Source organism: Solanum tuberosum, unplaced genomic scaffold (assembly GCF_000226075.1).
Source record: "Solanum tuberosum cultivar DM 1-3 516 R44 unplaced genomic scaffold, SolTub_3.0 scf00050, whole genome shotgun sequence".
NCBI lineage: Eukaryota > Viridiplantae > Streptophyta > Magnoliopsida > Solanales > Solanaceae > Solanum > Solanum tuberosum.
In genome coordinates, this window is record NW_006238975.1 from 1,671,762 (window position 1) to 1,678,206 (window position 6,445).

General features: G+C 39.2%; 1 pseudogene; it reads left to right on the top strand.

The window, feature by feature from the left end:
* The first annotated feature begins 3,228 nt into the window (after positions 1 to 3,228).
* On the top strand, positions 3,229 to 4,941 carry LOC102579390 (EIN3-binding F-box protein 2-like; annotated as a pseudogene).
* Positions 4,942 to 6,445: the final 1,504 nt, after the last annotated feature.

Consider the following 6,445-nt stretch of genomic DNA (forward strand, 5'->3'; position numbering starts at 1 on the left):
AAAGTCTGGGCATATTTGTGATGGAAAATTCTATTCGGCGAGTCGCCGACTACTTTCGGCGATGACAAAGTTGTCTGCCAAATGATACAATGAAAAAGAGGAAAAATGGGGCATGCAAAGGGAGATCCAAAGTCCTATCGGCAAGTCGCCGACTACTTTCGGCGATCACGATTGTGTCTGCCAAAAGTTACAGAACTTACAACACTAAGGACATGAGTTAAGGGCGGCTTATAACCATTAAGCGAACCGCCGAATCATTTGTCGAGATCGACCTAGCTCGCAGAATGACACACCGTGCCCGTTTTTCAACCCAACTCTCAAAACCGACCTTACGATCTTTAAAAGCAAAATCAGAGCATGCAAGCACAAAATTCACCTAAAACCGGTACTTCCCATCACCCCGGAGTACTCAGACTTCTTTCGGTTTTGCTAAATTTGGCCATGTAACTACGATCACCCTTAAGAATGTTGTCACCCATTCCTTCATCGAGTAATTTTCATTATTTAGAGCAAATGTGGGCTACTTAGACTTCACCCAATAAACCCACCAACTAATATGCAACAACCTATGTTTATCAAAGAGGCCCATCACATGTCATCCTGATACTATAATTGCAAATGAGTAAAAGTTATCGAAAATAAATTCAGAATTTTAGAGACTAACCTTTGATGCCGATCAAATATCTTTTTGTAACGCTAGGCAGCAAAGAAATCCAACCCCAAGCACTAATCACTTACTAAAATACTAATTTAAGGCAAAAATCTAGAAAATAATACCTTTGGTGTGATTTTGGAGAGTTTGAAATGAGGGAAAGTGAGTGATTCAAAAATTTGACCTTCGGCGTTTATATAACCGTTCAGTTCTTGTCCATTCGGCGACGTTAGTCGCACTCGCCGAACCACTCGGTGAAGAGCCAAGCGGTCTTTTATCCTGCCCTTTCTTCAAAATCTTCAATTTTCTGTGGGCGAAATCAGCGGTTTAAATCGAGATCGCCGAACAGCTTGGCGATGTGCCGAGCTACTTTTCGAGTTCGTGGAGTTTTATAGGCTCTGCAACATTTTAGCATGGAGCCAAACGGGGGAATTCAGCCGGGCTCGCCAACCTGTTTGGCGACACGCTGAATGGATTTTCTGCTCACCAACTTGGAATTTTCCACACTTTCTTTATTTTTAACCTGCAACATTAATACACCATTATTTATAAAAGTAAAATCCTACATTTACGAACTTGGGTTGCATCCCAAGAAGCGCCTTATTTAATGTCGTGGCTCGACGCGAGTCCTCATTCACGTTCCAATCCTTGGGGTTGACCCACTAGGAGTTCCCCTTTTCTTTGTTGGTCGGAATAAGGCAACACGTGACTGATGAGTGTCTCAATCAGGTGAATGGATCTGAAGTGTAAGCCAATCATCTTATGTAACACTTCAACATTCTCCTTCATCCATTCGATGATTCTATCTTGCTCATGAAGCTCTCGGAGAATGATCAGCAGCGTGTCTTCAACACGTTTACTTTCATTGTCAGCAAAATGTGTTTTCTCGTGGGAGAGTATGCACCTCCCATTCAGTTTGCACTGGCTTTCCACCTCAGATATCTTGGTGGTTAAGTTACTTAGTTGTGTTGCCAGTGTAGTCAACATGAAGTCACCCTCGACTTCTTGGTCCACCTGGGCTAACTTGCCGCTACTTTGTTTCGACATAGTTACCTAAAACGACCAATTAAAGAAAAAACAAAACTAAAAGTAAGATTAGTAAAAACTATACTAAAGAGAACAAAAACTCTAGAAAACTACATATTCACGTGACACCACTCCCTGGCAGGAGCGCAATTTTGATGCTTATCGTGACCAACAACACTAACCTACGATACGAGTGTCTACGATTGTCGCTAATATAGTAACCCAACCAAGGGTTGGGGTCGTGTCCCAAGGGAGTGGTACTGAAAATTGTAATGTGGCTAGAATTTTATTCTAGTTAGCTATAGTTTGAGAAATTATCGAATAAAAACAAAGTAAATTCAAGTGGGTGACACAACAGTGTCAAATATCAATGGGGATTTGTCACAAGTATAGCTAAAACAACAAAAATAAAGAGAAAATTCAAGTATGGGAGAAAGTTCTTGGGGTGTGACCGCAATACAAGTTGAGATAAATTGTTGGGTACATGCTTTTGATAGGAAATTTACAAGATAATAGTGACTAGGCTAAGCTTTAGATGGAAATAAGTTCCCTCTCGGACACCCACTTGCCGCATGAAGACCAGCCTACGCCTTACCCCACTCACACCCCAAGAATGGGGTTTTTAGCCACACATCAAGAAGTAACAAAATACACCTAAAATGATACTAAAATCAAATGGGTATAAGAAATTAAACCTTGATTTAAGCAAAGGAAGAAGAATGGAGAAGACCCATTTCCAACTTGGGGAAGATGAAATCCTTCTCTCTTCAAGTCTCCCACAAAACCCTCTCCAAACTTGAGAGAAAATAACCCAAAAACTACTATTCTATTGTGGAAATTCAAATAAATGTTCGACTCCTTAAAAATTAAAAACAAGTTTAGTATTTATAGACTTCAAAAAATAGTGCTGGCGGATTTTTCGGCGAACTTAGTCGGGATCGCCGATTAACTAGGCGATTCGCCCTTTGGTGTAGTTCATCATCGTCTTGCACTAGCCTTCAGCGTCGTCATGCTCTGTGTCATTGGGTATTATAGTACTGTTTCGCAGAACTATTCGGTGAAGCGCTGACTACTCCTCTCATCGCCTTTTTGATCCTTCTCCTTCAAGGCTTCGCGTACTGAAACAAAGGACGGAGTGCGTCCACTCAGCGAATCGCCAAGTGTGCTTGGCGATACGCAGGCTTCAACTCCTTCATTCTTTTCAGCCATTTTGTTCCTTTTTGCGCCTAAGTGTCGATGCTTCCACCAAAACTTCTAATACCTAAAACTTAAGAGTTTTCATCAAATATTGAGATAAAATAAGCATTTGAGGACACTATTTCTATCAAAATAAAGCATTAAATGAGTCCAATTTGTGGAATCATCAGTCATCTTCCCTAATTTTGAGAAAATAAGAATATTTGGAAAATATTTTAAAAAAAAATTAAATCAACCAAACATGAAAAATATGGAAATCATACTAAACACAAAGCTTGTGCCTTTATCCTATTTTTTTTATTTTTTTCCCTCTTACAGATGATAGGTTATATATGATCGTGATAAGAAAACAGATGGGTATATCATCTATATAAGTTTCTATTCTAATCTTTGTCTGATGTTTTTAATCTTTTGGTTTTTAGAAAATGGTGCTTTCTTCCAAGCTTCATACCCAAGTTCAAAACAATCATCTTTGCTTTTATCACGTGGTAAAAATTGGAATGTAAATTTTCCTTACTAGAAGAGGATTTGTACCACTACAGCTTCTCAAAATTTTGAGCAGAGGGATCACCCTTCCATTGAAATCCTTCTTGCTAAATACCTCTTTGAGGTATTCAAACATCTTCCGAGTGGCCAAGAGAGAAGTGCATTTGTTTGTGTTTCCAAGCGTTGTCTTATGCTTTTAAGCAGCATTCGCAATGATGAGATTGCAGAATCTAATGGTATAGAAGGTGAGGGATATCTTGTCAGGTCCGTTTTTGGTAGGGAAACCACAGATTTCAGAGTTACTGCTATTGCCGTTGGACCTACAAATGGTGGAGGCTTAGCAAAGCTATCCATTCGGGGAAACAATCATTGTTGTGGTGTGACTGATATTGGTCTTGAGGCTATTGCTCGAGGTTGCCCTACTCTCAGAGATCTTACCTTGTGGAATGTGTCTTTTGTTGGTGATAAAGGCTTATCTGAAATATCTCTTGGGTATCATCTGTTAGAGAAGCTTGATCTTTTCCAATGCCCAACAATTACGGACAAGTCTTTGTTGGACATTGTAAAGAATTGTCGTGCTGTGACCACTTTAACAATAGATTCTTGTTCAAACATTGGAAATGATTCCCTTAAAGCTGTGGGTCAATACTGTCTGAACCTGAAGATTGTCGTATTAAAAATTTGTCCACTCATTAGGGATCATGGAATAGCAGTTCTATTTTATTTAGCTAGTAATGTTTTAACAGAAGTAAGGCTCCAGGGACTATGCCTCAGCGACCTCTCTCTAGGTATACTTTTTAATTGTTGTACGAAACTAGAGACACTTTCCTTGGTGAGTTTCATTGGTGTGGAAGACTATCCATTAATTTGGTGGCTCCTTGTTGCAAATCACTTGTATCTTTGGCTATTCGCAATTGTCCTGGCGTAGGCAATACTACAATTGATGTAGTAGGTGGACGGTGTCGCAAACTGACTCATATAGATCTGAGTGGGCTTCTTAGAATTACTAACGAGGGGCGCATCCCTCTTTTTAAAAATTATGCAACTAATTTTGTGGAGGTGAATTTAAGCAGGTGTGTCAATATTACGGACATATCAGTTTCAGTCATAGTTAAGTTGAACGGGGGATCTCTGAAGTCTCTGCTTGTAGATGGTTGCAGACATGTTGCAGATGCAACATAGTTAAAATTTTGAACTCTTGTTGGATGCTTAATGTACTTGATGTTTCCAAGAGTGGAATCACCGTCTTAGGGATTAAAACTTTGGCCAGTGCTATACAACTTCGTTTGCATATCCTCTCACTTTCCGGTTACCCTTTTGTGTCGGAAAATACCTTACCCTTCTTGCTCAATTTGGTTCAGAACCTTTAGGACTTGAACATATAGAATTGTCCTGGAATAAGCTCTAGAACTGTTGATGCACTTACAGAGATAAATCCAGGTTGTGACATCTTTCCTAAGCAGGTTCTCTGGATGAGAGAGACTCTTGTATTTGGGTTTTATATAGACTTTTCAGCTTCTACTATAGGGAGATACATAGTTTTCAACATTTACTTTGCTTTTCAAGCATACATGTGTTAATTTGTATATGCTAAATTAGCGAAATAGTTAATGGTTATCATTGTTTCTGTTGGAATGTTTGCTCCACTAACTATGATAGGACCAGGTCCTTCACACAGTTATGATAAACAAAGGAAAGATACTGAAAGTAAAGACAGCACACACAATTTTACGTGGAAACCTCATTGCTCAAGGGAGTAAAACCACGACCTGTCTCATAGGATTTTCAAACTTTTCTTACTAATCTTCACAAGAAAAAGTATAACACAGTTTACAGCCACACAAGACATTAACCTCCTAATCTTTATTCTGAGTAATACAACAACTACTCAATGAGCCAAAGCAAATCCTGCATTGCCCACTATACTAACCCACACTGATTAATATAGACTTTTATCGGAAGACCCAAAGTTTCCCTTAACTAAGTTCTTACAGTGATTCACCCATGTTTTGAAACATTTCTAACACAAGTGAAACAAATCCTACAATGTAAGCAAAAATACAATCAATCAACGTAGCAATAGGTTCAGGAAGCATATCGTCAGTCTATGAGGTCCCTTGTTGTTTTGTTGAAGCTTGAATATTCTCTCTTTGAATGAATGAATGATTTGTTGTTTGTGATGTTGAACATATCAATCATAAAGAAGTATTAACCGCTAGACAAAAAACCTCATCCATTTTGATTGGTGTGGTACACTGACGACCTCACCAACCTCTGACGCGACAACTTTCCAGCTGTATAACACATAGACTTGGACGAGCAAACTCTACAGAGCACTGGGTCCCTGCATTCGTGACGAGATCATCAAAACATCTGGGAGCATTAAATCTTATCATTTTCCCCCTTTTTGATGATGACAAACAACATCATGCTACCTCACATGAGTTTAACATTCATTCAATTCAAAATACATTAGTTCCCCCTGTCAATAGAATTCACCCTATTTGATTAGTTCCCCCTATATCAGTTCCCCTCTTCTCTCTTCCACTAAACTCTAATTTCACAATAGTTTACCAATCAAGTTCTCTCTTTTGACATCATTGAAAAGGAGTAGCAGTAAGCATATGCAAGCTGTATGCAAAACGTTAGGAATTCAAGGCCATGGGCCACACAGTACATGTAAAAGTAAGAAGAAATAGAGAAGATAAAAGCATACGAGACAAGGCACAAGAAACAATATCATTAGATCACTTAGCTGACCACAAAATTCAGCCTTAACATTACACTTTGCCACTAAAGTAAGATATATCGATTGGAGGACAGGGAGACATGACACATTTAGGACGGACGAGGAAAGGGCGTGAGGGATCTCATCAGAAAAGTCATGCACTCATTAGCATCAACATGAGCTTGAATGATTTGCTTGTTAAGAGCTTAGACCTTCTCACTGAGTGAGGCATTTTTCTTCAGAAGTTGCGCATTCTCAGCTCTCAACCTTTCTACTTCCTTTTTATCCACTGAATTGGTACCAGGTCCTTTGGAAATGATCTGCTGCATCTGAGCTTTGGGTTGTGCAATATCTCT